Below are 14865 nucleotides of genomic sequence, written 5' to 3'. Positions count from 1 at the left end.
TAGTAGTATTAATAAAATAAAAATGATAGATTGAACTATATTTATATGTCTAAAAATCTCATGGACTGGAAGAATCAATATTGTAAAAATGGCCATACTGGCCAAAGCAATTTATGGAATCAGTGGTATTCCTATCAAACTACCAATGTCATTCTTCACAGAATTAGAAAAAAACTATCCTAAAATTCATGTATAACCAAAAGGGAGCCCAAATAACTAAAGCAATCCTAGACAAAATTAACAAAGCTGGAGGCATCGCACTACCTGACTTCAAGCTGTACTATAAAGCTACGGTAACCAAAACAGCATGGTACTAGTAGAAAAATGGACATGTAAACCAATAGAACTGAATAGAAAACTTGAACATAAAGCCACACACTTACAACCATCTGATCTTTGTTAAGGCTGAAAAAAGAAGCAATGAGGAAAGGACTCCCTATTCAATAAATGATGCTGGATAACTGGCTAGCCGTATGCCAAAGATTGAAGCTGGACCCTTACCTTTCAACATATACAAAATCAACTCAAAATGGATCAAAGATTGAAATGTAAGACCTCAAACTCTATAAGTCCTAGAAAACAACCAAGCAAATAACTCTTCTTGACATTGGCCTTGATAAACAATTTTTGGCTAAGTTCCCAAAAGCAATTGCAACAAAAACAAAAATTGACAAGTAGAACATAAACTAAAGCGCTCTGCACAGCAAAAGAAACTATCAGCAGAGTAAACAGACAACCTACAGAATGAGAGATGATATTCTCAAACTGTGCACCTGACAGAAGCCTAATATCCAGAATCTATAGAGAACCGAAGTCCACAGGCAAAAAACAAATAACCCCATTAAAAAAAGGGCAAAGAACATGAACAGACAATTCTGAAAAGAAGACATACAAGTGGCCAGCAAATGTGAAAACATGGTCAACATCACTAATCATTGAAAACCACAGTGAGACATCATCTCACACCAGTCAGAATGGCTATTTTTAAAAAGTAAAAAATCAGCAGATTCTGGTGAGACTGCAGAGAAAGGGTAATGCTTAGACACTGTGGATGGTAGCGTAAATTATTTTAGCCCCTGTGGAAAACAGTCTGGAGATTTCTTTTCTTCCTTTTTTTTTTTTAATTTTTTTGTTGAGATTTCTTAAATAACTTAAAACTGGTCTGGGCACAGTGGCTCATGCCTGTAATCCCAGCACTTTTGAGAGGCTGAGGTGGGTGATCACAATGTCAGGCTCTCAAGACCAGCCTGGCCAACATGGTGAAACCTCATTTATACTAACAAAAATTAGCTGGGCATGGTGGCGGGTGCCTGTAATCCCAGCTACTCAGAAGGCTGAGGCAGGAGAATCAATTGAATTCAGGGGGTGGAGGTTGTAGTGAGCCGAGATCATGCCACTGTACTCCAGCCTGGGCAACAGAGGGAGACTCTGTCTCAAAACAAAAACAAAAGCAATAACAACCCCCACCCAAACAACAACAACAAAACTGAGCTACCATTTGACCCAACAATCCCATTATTGGGTATACACCCAAAGGAAAATAAATCATTCTACCAAAGAGACATATGCACTTGTTTGTTCATTACTGTGCTATTCACAGTAGCAAAGACATGGAATCAATCCAGGTGCCTATCAATGGTAGATTAGATAAAGAAAATGTGGTACAAACATGCCATGGAATATTATGCAGTCATAAAGAAGAGTGAAATCTTGTCTTTTGCAGCAGCATGGATGCATTTGGAGGTCATAATACTAAGTGAATTAATGCAGGAACAGAAAATCAAATAAACCAGATATAAAAGGATACATAGTACATGCTTCTATTGGTATAAAGTTCAGCACCAGGAAAAACAGAAATATGGTATTAGAATTTATAATAGGGATTGCCTATGATTGTGTAGTGATTTGGATGAGTAGCAGCAAAGCTTCTGAGGTGATTATGTGTTCACTTTGTGATAATTCACTGAACTATACACTTAAGATTTTTTGGCATATATATTATACTTAATAATAATTTATTTAAAAATATAAATCTGTGTTTGATTTAAATTCTTATATGCTAAAAGATTATGATAATTTGACATACCAAAAGAGCATCATTTTTTATGTAAAGTTAGCAAAATACATTTTTATTTTCAGTGTTAGAAAAGGAGTGAGACATAAAAATAAAAGTTCAGTCATTTCTGCTATCCCATCCCTTCAGGACTAGTTGTGTCTGGTTTTATTACATTTAATAAGTAAGAGAGAATAAACATCTTGAACTTTTAGGAGTTCCTGTTTCTCAAAAATGATTCTTTTATGTTTTTGGTATGTTTTGCTGGTTAATACTATCTTTGCTCAGGGACTTTAAATATACTGTAATGATTTTGAGTACTGGGATCATTGTGATCTTGATTTTATAGCCTTGTTAAATGAGGCATCTCATAACTTTCTTTGCATATGTTTGTACAACTTATAATAGGAGCCTGTGTCTTCATTATTTTTCTATGTGAAGATTTTTCTCTGATAGTGGAGACCTCAGCTTTTCTTGGCCTATTTTTAAGTCTTTTCTTCAATTCTTGTGTTCCTTTAGCCTGTGAAAAAACACAGTAAATTTTAACACATAAGGAATACATTTAAATTTTCAGCTTAATTATTAACTTTCTAAAAAAATTTTTTTCTCACGTGAGAAAGCCTTCAATTATATTTCTTTTTTTTTTTTTTTCTTTTGAGATAGAGTTTTGCTCTTGTAGTCCAGGCTGGAGTGCAGTGGCACGATCTCTGCTCACTGCAACCTCTGCCTCCCAGGTTCCAGTAATTCTCTTGCTTTGGCCTCCCGAGTAGCTAAGATTACAGGTGCCTGCCATCACACCCAGATAAGTTTTTATATTTTTAGTAGAGATGGGGTTTCACCATGTTAGCCAGGCTGGTCTCAAACTCCTGACCTCAGGTGATCCACCCACCTCAGCCTTCCAAGGTCCTGGAATTACAGGTCTGAGCCAGCATGCCTGGCCAACTTCATTTCTATTTCTATAGATATTAAAAAGATAGGTAGTGAATCTAATGATAATGCTTCTGTGGTACAAATTAATTGTGCACTTCTAAAATGTCTTTCTAATTACATATACTTAAAAATATTTTTATAGTGAGGCTACACCTGTCTACATGAAATGATTTATTCTGGTTTCAGTTTGATATAATAGGAGTTGTTTTTATATTAAAGTATTGAAAACTGTGTTATAAAATTATTAGGTTTTTATGATTTCTCTAAAAAATTTCCTGTCAGAGGTTTTGGAAAGCAACAGAGGTTAATTTTATAAATTATGTTATTATTTAAAACCCATTTCAGTAAAAACTGATGAACATCAGCATTTTTTTTTCTCTGCTTACTGAATGTCTGAAATTTTTCAATAAAAATTTTGTTGACTCTTTATTAAGCTCTATTTTGGGAATAATCCTAAGTTGTTCTCAGTAAGGGAGATTGATAATTTAAAATTTAATTATATATATTTATGTAGGAAATAATAGAAATATACACACACAAGCATACAAACAAACTTGTGAAGTAAGATGTCAGAGATTTATTAAAATGAACATAAAATGTTTATATAGGCAAAAAGACTATTGCCTTTAAAAACATCATAAGAGATTTGAAATTTTGGAATATCTGGTTAAAATCCCATACTGATAATTTAAATAAGTACTTATCTCTGTAGCTTTGCTTTTCAAATTGATTAAAAAATTTGTAGTACTTATTTTTTACTAGTTCTCTTTTATAAATTGGGAAATATTATATATGGACAAAAGACTATATGATAGTATGTATATATAGTTTCAGAACCATAATAAAATGAATTCCCTGCCCACCTGGGCTAAGAAAGAGGACATTACAATACCCAGAAGCTTTAATGTGTTTCTTTATGATTGATATTATCTTCCTTCATATTCTTAATATTGTGTTATTTCCTTGCTTTTCTTTGCATGTTTTTTAACCCTCCATGTATGTATTTGCAAGCAAACCATTCATTTAGTTTTTCTGTTTTGAAATTTTGCATATATTGTTTATCATTGTATGCTTTCTTCAGAGATCTTTAAAAAGTAAGCTTTATGCTCTGGAGATATATTTTAATGGAGAGAGGCAGACAATAAATATGGAAATAAGTAAAATGTATTTTAAATGATAATAAATGCTATGAAAAAAGAAAGCATGGAAGGAGGATAGGGAGTTTCAGACTGTTGCATTTAAAATCAGTGGCCAGAGAAGACCTCAGTAAGTCAGCTAAATAAAACCTGAAGACAATTAGGGAGCTAGCCATGCAAATATCTGGGGGACAGTGTTCTAGGAGGCAGTCCAGCTAGTGCAAAAGCCTTGAGATGGGAACATCCTTGTCATTTGGAACAGCAAAGGGGCTAGTGTAGTTGAGTGTCTTGGAGAGGTATGGAAATTATCTTCCCTTAGAGAAATAACTGGAAACCCAATCATGTAGGGCTTTAGAAAACATTATAAAGCTTTTACTTTGGTATGGGTAGACTTTGAGAATTTTGAACAGATACGTGATATGCTCTGACTTAGATTTTTACAGGAGCGGTGTTGTAATTATGATGCAATAACAGAAACAGGAATATCATTTAGGAGGCCTTATTAATGATCTAAGAAAGAGATGATGGTATCTGGAACCATAATGTGAAGGTAGTGAGAACTGGTTGGATTCTGGATATATTTTCAAGGTAGAACCAACAGGAATTGAAAAAAACTAGAGGACTGGATATAGAGTGGATGAGAGCGAGCGAGAGAGAAAGAGAGCTGTGAAAAATGAAGCCAGCATTTGGCTTGAAAACCTGAAGGCTTGGAGTTGGCATTAGCTGGGATGATAAATTTTGTGGGATACGTAGGTTTGGTGTCAGGAAGAATGGAAACTTGGTTTTGGACACGTTTAATTTGAGATAGGTATTATACACCCTATGGATATGTTAAATAGGTGGCTGGATATAGGAATTTCAGGATCTGGACACTCTAATTTTCTGGTCAAAGAGATGAGGAGAAGCAATGAGAAAAGGGGACTGAGAATTAGCAGTTAATGAGTTAGAAGGAAAACCCGGAGAATGTGGTGTTCTAGAAGCTAAGAGCATATTTTCAAAGGAGAGATAATTTGTCAGAAGCTGCCGATTGGCAAACTAATATGAGGATTGAGTAATGTTTATGGAATCTGGCAAACTGGTGCTTTCTGCTGAACTTGATAAGAGAAGTTTCAGTGAGGTGGTGGAGTGAAGTCTTGTTTAGCATGTGTCAAATAAAGATAGGAGAAGAGGAATTACAGAATAAGTACTAGCAACTTTTTTGAGGAGTTATAAGGAAAGGATAGAAACAGGGTAACAAGTGCTAAGGGATGTGGGACAATAGACTTTTTTTTAAGTTTGAAATAATTATGTCTGTAGCTTGACAGGAAAGATCAAGAAGATGTAAAAAATGATGCAAAAAAGGAAGGGAATAATTTGCTAGAGGGATGTGCTTAAGAAAACAAGTGGCAGGATGTGGTGGCTCACACCTGTAATCTCAGCACTTTGGGAGACTGAGGTGGTGGATCACGAGAGGTCAGGAGTTCAAGACCAGCCTGGCCAAGATGGTGAAACCCCATCTGTACTAAAAAAAAAAAAATACAAAAATTAGCCTGGTGTGATGGTGGGCACCTGTAATCCCAGCTACTCAGGAGGCTGAGTCAAGAGAATCGCTTGAACCTGGGAGGCAGAGGTTGTAGTGAGCCGAGATCATGCCACTGCACTCTGGTGCAACAAGAATGAGACTCCATCTCAGAAAAAAAGCAAAGCAAAGCAAAGCAAAGCAAAGCAAAGAAAAGTAGTATCAATGGGATCTAGTGAACAAGGAGAGAGGTAAACCTTACCTAGGAAGAGCATGGGCACTTTATTCATAGGAACAGATATGAAGTCAGGTTATGTGAATACAAATACAGGTAAATAAGTTGAGGTGGGGTGAACTCTTGAAAATTTTGATTCTTTTTATTTTCTCAGTGAAGTAGGGAGTAGAATCATCAGTTGAGGGTAAGAATGGGGTATAGTGGAAGCTTAGGTTTGAAAAGAGAAGTAGGAAATGAATATTTTGGAAGGAGAAAGAGTGAATGAGTTAGGGAAGTGCAGTAGGATCCTTGGCAGAATTGTTCCATATGAGTGACCCTTAATGTGCGAACACAGATCCCTTTATATTTTCTGCCCTACTGTGGATGCATATTTGAATTGTCCTCAGTTTTTGTTATTATGAGCAATTGTAGCATAAATGTTCTTGTTTAGGCTTCTAATGTTTCAGGACAAGTTTGTCTAAGCTATTTACTTAATACTATAAATGCTTGGTCATGGGGAGTGTCATACTCTATCTTACCCAACTATATTCCGACCTCATCTTACTAATTTGCACTTCTACCAGTGGTGAATTAGAGTTCCCATTTCTCAACAATCTTGTTAAGATTTGATGTTTTTCATTTTTAAATATTTTTTGCCAATATGGTCAGTATGAAATGGTGTCCTATTTCGGTCTTAATTTGCATTTCCATAATTATTAATGAGATAGTATATCTTTTCATGTTTATTGGCTGATCAGTTACTCTTTGAAATTCACCCATTTTGTAGTTGTTTGTGTACACTTTTTTGATATTAATTTTCTGTTAGTTTTATATTTTGCACACATTGTGGATCATCTTTCTACTCTTTGTATGATGTTTGATAAACAAAACATTAATTTTAATATAGCAGAAGTTGTCAATATTTTATGGGTTTTGCTTTGTGTCTTGCTTAGATGATACTTCCTTACCTTAGTGTTTTCTATATTGCCTTCCACACATTTAGTTTTTAACACAACTGGTTAAGGATGGATCTTTTTTTTTAAATTGTAATTTAGGTTCTGGGATGCATGTGCAGATCATGCAGGATTGTTGCATAGGTACATACATGGCAAGGTGGTTTGCTGCCTTCCTCTCCCCATCACCTATATCTGGTATTTCTCCCCTCATTATCCCTCCCCACTCTCCCCACCCCAGCTGTCCCTCCCTAACACACCCCCCCACTGACCGCAGTGTGTGATGCTCCCCTCTGTGTGTCCACGTGTTCTAATTGTTCAATACCCACCTATGAGCGATAACATATGGTGTTTGGTTTTCTATTCTTTTGTCAGTTTGCTGAGAATGATGGTTTCCAGATTCACCCATGTCCCTATGAAAGACATGAACTCATCATTTTTTATGGCTGTGTAGTATTCCATGGTGTATATGTGCCACATTTTGTTTATCCAGTCTATTGATGATGAATATTTGGGTTGGTTTCAGGTCTTTATTATTGTAAAGAGTGCCACAGTGAACATACATGTGCATGTGTCTTTATAATAGAACAATTTATAATTCTTTGGGTATATACCAGTAATGGAATTGCTGGGTCAAATGGTATTTCTATTTCTAGGTCCTTGAGGAATTGTCACACTGTCTTCCACAATGGTTGAACTAATTTACACTCCCACCAACAGTGTAAAAGTGTTCCTATTTCTCCACATCCTCTCCAGCATCTGTTGTCTCCAGATTTTTTAATGATTGCCATTCTAACTGGTGTGAGATGGTATCTCAGTGCGGTTTTGATTTGCATTTCTCTAATGAGCAGTGATGATGAGCATTTTTTCATATGTTTGTTGCCCTCATAGATGTCTTCTTTTGTAAAGCATCTGTTCATATCCTTTGCTCACTTTTGAATAGCCTTGTTTGTTTTTTTCTTGTAAATCTGTTTTAGTTTTTTGTAGATTCTGGATATTAGCCCTTTGTCAGATGGGTAGATTGCAAAAATTTTTTCCATTCTGTTGGTTGTTGATTCACTCTAATGATTGTTTCCTTTGCTGTACAGGAGCTCTGGAGTTTAATTAGATCCCATTTGTCTATTTTGGCTTTTGTTGCCATTGCTTTTGGTGTTTTAGCCACGAAGTCCTTGCCTATGCCTATGTCCTGAATGGTTTTGCCTAGGTTTTCTTCTAGGGTTTTTATGGTGTTAGGTCTTATGTTTAGATCTTTAATCCATCTGGAGTTAATTTTAGTGTAAGGTGTCAGGAATGGGTCCATTGCTAGCCAGTTTTCCCAAAACCATTTATTAAACAGGAAATCCTTTCCCCATTGCTTGTTTTTGTCAGGTTTGTCAAATATCAGATAATTGTAGATGTGTAGTGTTGCTTCTGAGGCCTCTGTTCTGTTCCATTGGTCTATGTTTCTGTTTTGGTACCAGTACCATGCTGTTTTGATTACTGTGGCCTTGTAGTATAGTTTGAAGTCAGGCAGCATGATGCCTCCAGCTTTGTTCTTTTTGCTTAGGATTGTTTAGGCTATGTGGGCTCTCTTTTGGTTCCATATGAAGTTTGAAGTAGTTTTTTCTATTCTGTGAAGAAGGTCATTGGTAGCCTAATGGGGATAGCATTGAATCTATAAATTATTTTGGGCTGTATGGCCATTTTCACGATATGGATTCTTCCCAACCATGAGCATGGGATGTTTTGCCATCTGTTTGTGTCCTCTCTTATTTCATTGAACAGTGATTTGTAGTTCTCCCTGAAGGGGTCCTTTACATCCTTTGTTAGTTGTATTCCTAGAAAAGAAATGTTCAGGCCAATATTCATGATGAACATTGATGCAAAAATCTTCAATAAAATACTGGCAAACAGAATGCAAAAGCAAATCAAAAAGCTTATTCATCATGATAAAGTAGGCTTCATCCCAGGGATGCAAGGCTGGTTCAACGTATGCAAGTCTATAAATGTAATCCATCACATAAACAGAACCAAAACCAAAGACCACATGATTGTCTCAATGGATGCAGAAAAGGCCTTCAACAAAATTCAACAACCCTTGATGCTAAAAACCTGTGATAAACTAGGCATCGATGATATGTATCACAAAATAATAAAAGCTATTTACGACAAACGCACAACCAATATCATACTGAATGAGCAAAAACTGGAAGCATTCCCTTTGAAATCTGGCACAAGACAAGGATGCCCCCTCTCACCACTCCTGTTCAGTATAGTATTGGAAGTTCTAGCCAGCGCAATCAGGCAAGAGAAATAAATAAAGTGTATTCAAACAGGAAGAGAGGAAGCCAGATTGTCTCTATTCATCATAAATGAAAATATGTTTTCAATGTTTATCCATTTCATAACAGGTATCAGTGCTTATTTCCTCATTGTTATAAAAAATTACATTCTGTGACTATACCATATTTTATCTATTTATTTCAAATTCATGGAAATTCTGGTTGTTTTTAGTTTTTAGCTATTGTTAATAAATGCATCTATTATGATTTCTGTACAAATTGTAGAGCAGAGGTATGTTTTTATTTTTGGGGATATATGCCTGGGGTGGATTTTCTGGCTCAGATTATTACTTTATCTTTAAACTCTTGAAGAATTGCCAGACTCTTTTCCAAAGCAATTACATCATTTTACATTTCTACCAACAGCGTATGAGGGTTTAAATATCTATACATTCTTGTTATTTCCCTTAATTTTGACTTCAGCTACTTCAATGGGTGTGAACTGGTATCTCAGTGTAGTTTTGATTTGCATTTCTCTAATGGCTAATCTGATTGAGCATATATTATATGTTTATTGGCCATTTGCCCCTTTGGAGATATCTATATGGATCATTTGCTCATGATTTAATTAGATTTTTTTGTGGCTTATTACTAGGTTGTAAGAGTTCTTCATATATTCTATATACAAATCCCTTGTCAGATATGATTTGAAAATATTTTCTCCCACTCTGTGTGTTGTTTTTCATTTTCTTGATGGTGTCCTTTGAACCTTAAAAGTTTTAGTTTTTAACAGTCAAGTTTATCTATTATATCAGTTGTCACTTACGCTTATGCTTTTTTCACTTTTGGTTTTGGCGTCATATTTAAGAATTCATTGCCTAATCCAGGCCAGGAAATTTTACTTCTATATTTTCTTCTAAGAGTTTTATGCTTGTACTTGTTAAATTTAGGCTTATGATCCATTTTGAGTTTATTTTTGAGTATGTGTGAGGAAGGGGTCCAACTTCTTTCTTTTGCATGTTGATGTCCAGTTGTTATAGCATTATTTGTTGAAAGAATATTCTTTCCTCTGCTGAGTTGGCCATTCTGATTCCTTGAATTTTAACATGAATTTTAGGATAAGTTTGTTCATTTTGGGGAAAAAAATCCAGCTAGGATTATGACACGAAGTGAGATGAATCTGTAGATCAATTTGGGAAATATAGCCATCTTAATAATGCTGTTTTTCAGTCTATGAACATAGGATATCCTTCTGTTTATCTAGGCCTTTGTTAATTATAATTTTTTCCTAGTGTTTCCTAGTTTCTAGAGTATAAATGTTGAACTCATTTTGTTAAATTTATTCATAAATATTTTATTTTTGATAGTATTTTACATTGCATTAAACTTTTTTTAATCTCATGATTTTTTCTTTCTGCTGCTTCTTCTTTCTACCCCTCCTCCTCCTCCTCCTCCTCCTCCTCTTCCTCCTCCTCCTCCTCCTCCTCCTCCTCCTTCTTTTCTTGAGACAGGGTCTTGCTCTGTCATTCAGGCTGGAATGCAATGGAATGTTCATGGCTGACTTCAGCCTTAATCTCCTGGGCTCAAGCAAGCCTCTCATTTCAGCCTCCTGAATAGCTGGGGCTACAGGTACATGCCACATGCTGGCTAATTTTTGTATTTTTGGTAGAGATGGGGTTTCACCATGTTGCCCAGGCAGATCTTGAACTCCTGGGGTCTAGTGGTCCACCCATCTTGGCCTCCCAAAGTGTTGGGATTACAGATTTGAGCCATTGTGTCCGGCCTAATCTCAGGATTTTTTATTGCTAGTGTATAAAAATAAAATTGATTTTTGTATATTGTTATTTTACTCCCCAAACTTGCAGAACTCATTTATTAGTTCTAATAATTTTTTAGGGAATTCATTAGAATTTCTATATTCAAGATCATGTCATCTGCAAATAGCAATAGTTTTACTTTTTTCCCTTTAACCTGGATGCCTTTTCATTCATTTTCTTGCTTGTTTCCCTAGCTATAACTTCTAGTATAGTGTTGAATGGAAGTGGTAAGAACAGACGTTCTTGACTTATTCCTAATTTTAGGGGGAAAGCATTTAACTTTTCATCATAAAATATGATGTAAGCTATAGTTTTTTCATAGATGTCATTTGTCTTAATTTATTATGGCCGCCATAATAAACTACCATAAACTGAGTGACTTAAAACAACAGAAATGTACTCTCTCACAGGTCTGGAGACCAGATATTTGAAATCAAAATGTCAGCAGGGCCATGTCCTCTCCAAATTTGCTGGAGGAGATTTCTTTACATGTCACTCCTATTTTCTGGTGGCTCTAGCACTCCAGCCTCTGCCTTCGTGATCACGTTACTTCCTCCCCTTTTCAGTGTCTTTTATGAGGAAACCTGTCAATAATTCAGGAAGATGTATTCAATATCCTTAAGTTAATTTTATCTAGAAAGACACATAAGAAACTAGGTAACATTCATTCTTTCTGGATATTAGAATGTGGATGTATCTTTTGGGATAGGGCAATATTTAACCTTTATCAAATTGAGAAATTTTTCTTCTATCCTGATATAATTGAGGGTTTTTATCATAAAAATGTTTTGGTTTTTTCAAAACCTTTTTCTGCATCTATAGAGATAATCATTTTGTTTTTGTCCTTTATTATATTAATACATTCACTGATTGTCACATGTTAAACCAACCATGCATTCCTGTGGTAAATGCCACTTGCTTATGGTGTATATATTTTTTTATATTGCTGGCTTCAGTTTGCCAGTGTTTTATTAAGGATTTTTTGTTTTATATTCATACGAGATATTAGTCTGTAGTATTTTATATGTGATATCTTTGTCCGATTTTGTTATCAGGGTAGTATCAGCTTCATAGAATGAGTTGAAAAGTATCCTCTTCTATTTTATATTTCTGAAGATTTTGTGAAGAATTTTTATTCTTTTAAAAATATTAGATAGAATGAATCAGTGAAGCCATTTCTTTATGGAAGTGGAAAGTTTCTCACTTTTATTTGTGGAAAGTTTAAAAATTCCAAATTTGAACTTTTTTTTTTTTTTCTTAGTATCTTGCTCTGTGGCCCAGAGTAGAGTGCAGTGGTGTGATCTTGGGTCACTGCAACCTCTGCCTCTCAGGTTCAAGTGGTTTTTGTGCCTCAGCCTCCCAAGTAGCTGGGGTTACAGCATGTCACCACACCCAGATAATTTTTCTATTTTTAGTAGAGACAGGGTTTCACCATGTTGACCTGGCTAGTCTTGAATTTGTGGCATCAATTGATCTGCCTTTCTAAGCCTCCCAAAGTGCCGAGATGCAGGCATGAACCACTGTGCCCAGCCCAAACTCCTTATTTTATAGGTTTATTACATTTTCTATTTCACTTGTATCAATTCTGATAATTTGTGTCTTTCTACAAGTTTTTTCATTTCGTATCTTTTAGAAAGGCTTGTAGTTGTTTATAATATTGCATTATAAATCTTTTATTTCTCTTCATATTGGTAGTTACGTTTCATCTTTTTAAATTTTAGTAATTTGAGTTTTCTTTCTCTTTTTTATATTTCAGTCTAGATAAGGGTTTGCCAATTTTATTGATCTTTTCAAAGAAAAAGTTTTGGTTTTGATTTTCTCTAGTTTTCTCTATTTTGTTATTTTCTGTTCTAATCATTATTTTATTTGTTCTGCTTGCTATTGCCTTCATTTTTTTTCCCAATCTTTTTGTTTTTGTTTTTGTTTTCTGAGATAGAGTCTTGCTCTGTCGCCCAGGCCGGAATACAGTGGTGCAATCCTGGCCCACTGCACCCTCTGCCTCCCAGGTTCAAGCTATCCTCCTGCCTCAGCCTCCCTAGCAGTTGGGATTACAGGTGTCTACCACTGCACCCAGCTAATTTTTTTGTATTTTTAGTAGAGGTGGGGTTTCACCATGTTGGCCAAGCTGTTATCAAACTCCTGACCTTGTGATTTGCCTGCCTTGGCCTCCCAGAGTGCTGGGATTACAGGCGTGAGCCACTGCACCAAGTTGGGGCTTTTTACTTAGCCTACCTCTCCTCCTGGAGCAAAACTTCTGTGCTATTTTTTGGAGTTGTAGTTGGGTGGGCTTAGTGGCCTGTTCCTCTTAGAGTGACACCACTACTTTATGTACAGAGCACTACATGGGGATAGTAGCCTCTGGAGTCTTCTCAGCTTGGCTTTTCTGGCATGGAATACTCTGTCTTATGAGTGAGGTGGGATGAGGACTTTTGGGTCCAGTGTTTTTAGCCTGCTGGACTTGGTGTATAGCTAACCCTATGAATGGCAGCTGGGTAGAAGAGCACCCAGACCTCTCATGATCTTTCCCAGAACAAAGCTTCTGTAACCCAGAGCTGGAGGGAATGAGAAGTGCTGGTATCCTGCCACTCCTAGTGAAATATTGCTGGCCTGGAGTGGGAGTTGAGGGATGAAGGAGCCTTATGTTCTTGGTTTACTTGCCTGAGGTAGAATTTCTATCATGCTGAACTGGTTGTGTGTGCATGTGTGGCAGAGATGAGGGGCTGGGGTAAGTAATGTATCTATTACCATAGACTATTGCTGTTCTTTTTAGTAAATGTTGCTTTATTTGGTGTTGCTGTTAGTCAAATTTTCTGAGACCTTGATGGTTGTTTTTTATAATTTTTACCAATTATAGTTCTTTTCCTAGTGGGAGTGTTTGTGGAACTCCTCATGTTACCATTCTGGAAGTGAGCTTCATATTCCTTTTTTTTCTTTTTGAGATGGGGTCTCGCTCTGTTGCCCAGGCTGGAGTGTAGTGGTGTGATCTCGGCTCACTGCAACCTCCTTCTCCCAGGTTCAAGTGATTCTCCTACCTCAGCCTCCTGAGTAGATGGGACTACAGGTGCATGCCACCGTGCCTGGCTAATTTTTTGTGTTTTTAGTAGAGATGGGGTTTCACTGTGTTAGCCAGGATGGTTTCAATCTCCTGACCTTGTGATCTGCCCGCCTCAGCCTCCCAAAGTATTGGGATTACAGGTGTGACCCACTGTGCCCGGCCGAGCTTCATATTCTTTAGAAATTAATTGGTATTATAATCCATGGTTTTGGAGATACTGCATATACCATACTAACTATACTATACATATTAGCTATGTTCATATATATAATAACTCTGATTTCTAATTGTTTGTTTGTATCAGAGATTTATTTAGAGTAGTTATTTAGTATTTATTTATATTGTCATGTACTTTTACTACATATCCATTCATTCAAATAAGTTATAATTGTGAGCATATATTTATAAAAGTTTCTCTCAGAATTATACTTCAAAGAACATTTATATTAATTCTAATATTTCATAAAAGCTTTGTAATTGTAGTTTTTGATTACACAAAAAATATATATCTCAAGAAAATGTACCTATTCATAAATGAGTACAATCTATAGACTTTACTTAGGTAAGGAACAAAACCAGCAAATTTATGCTGTTAGAATAGTGGTAATATTCTTACAGTTTTTTATTTGAGTGCTGATTACTTAGTTGTGTTCATGTTCGAAAAATCATTGAGTTTTAGGCTTCTGATATGTGCAGTTTTATGCATGTTATACATAAATAAAAACTTAAAAGTTTATTATGGGGTCCATATGAATTATAAAGTTTTAACCAAATATTGTTTAGAGTAAATCTCCTATATTTAACTTTTTACTTATTTGGTATTTAAAAATGATGTTTTGGGCCCCAAGTTTTAAGATGGCTTTTTTCCTACCTTTGTAAATGAAAAAATAATTTATAATATAAATTATTATGAGTATTAAAATTTTTTGATATTGTGTCTCCTCACAG

At 35.7% G+C, this 14865-nt stretch overlaps 1 protein-coding gene across 1 annotated transcript in view; it reads left to right on the top strand.

Moving 5' to 3' along the window:
- ATRNL1 (attractin like 1) overlaps positions 1-14865 on the top strand; it is an 829354-nt gene that overhangs the window by 123275 nt on the left and 691214 nt on the right.

The sequence above is a fragment of the Cebus imitator genome, unplaced genomic scaffold (assembly GCF_001604975.1).
Source record: "Cebus imitator isolate Cc_AM_T3 unplaced genomic scaffold, Cebus_imitator-1.0 Scaffold161, whole genome shotgun sequence".
Lineage (NCBI taxonomy): Eukaryota > Metazoa > Chordata > Mammalia > Primates > Cebidae > Cebus > Cebus imitator.
The sequence above is the reverse complement of the archived record's forward strand: the minus strand, read 5'-3'. Positions and strand labels throughout refer to the sequence as shown.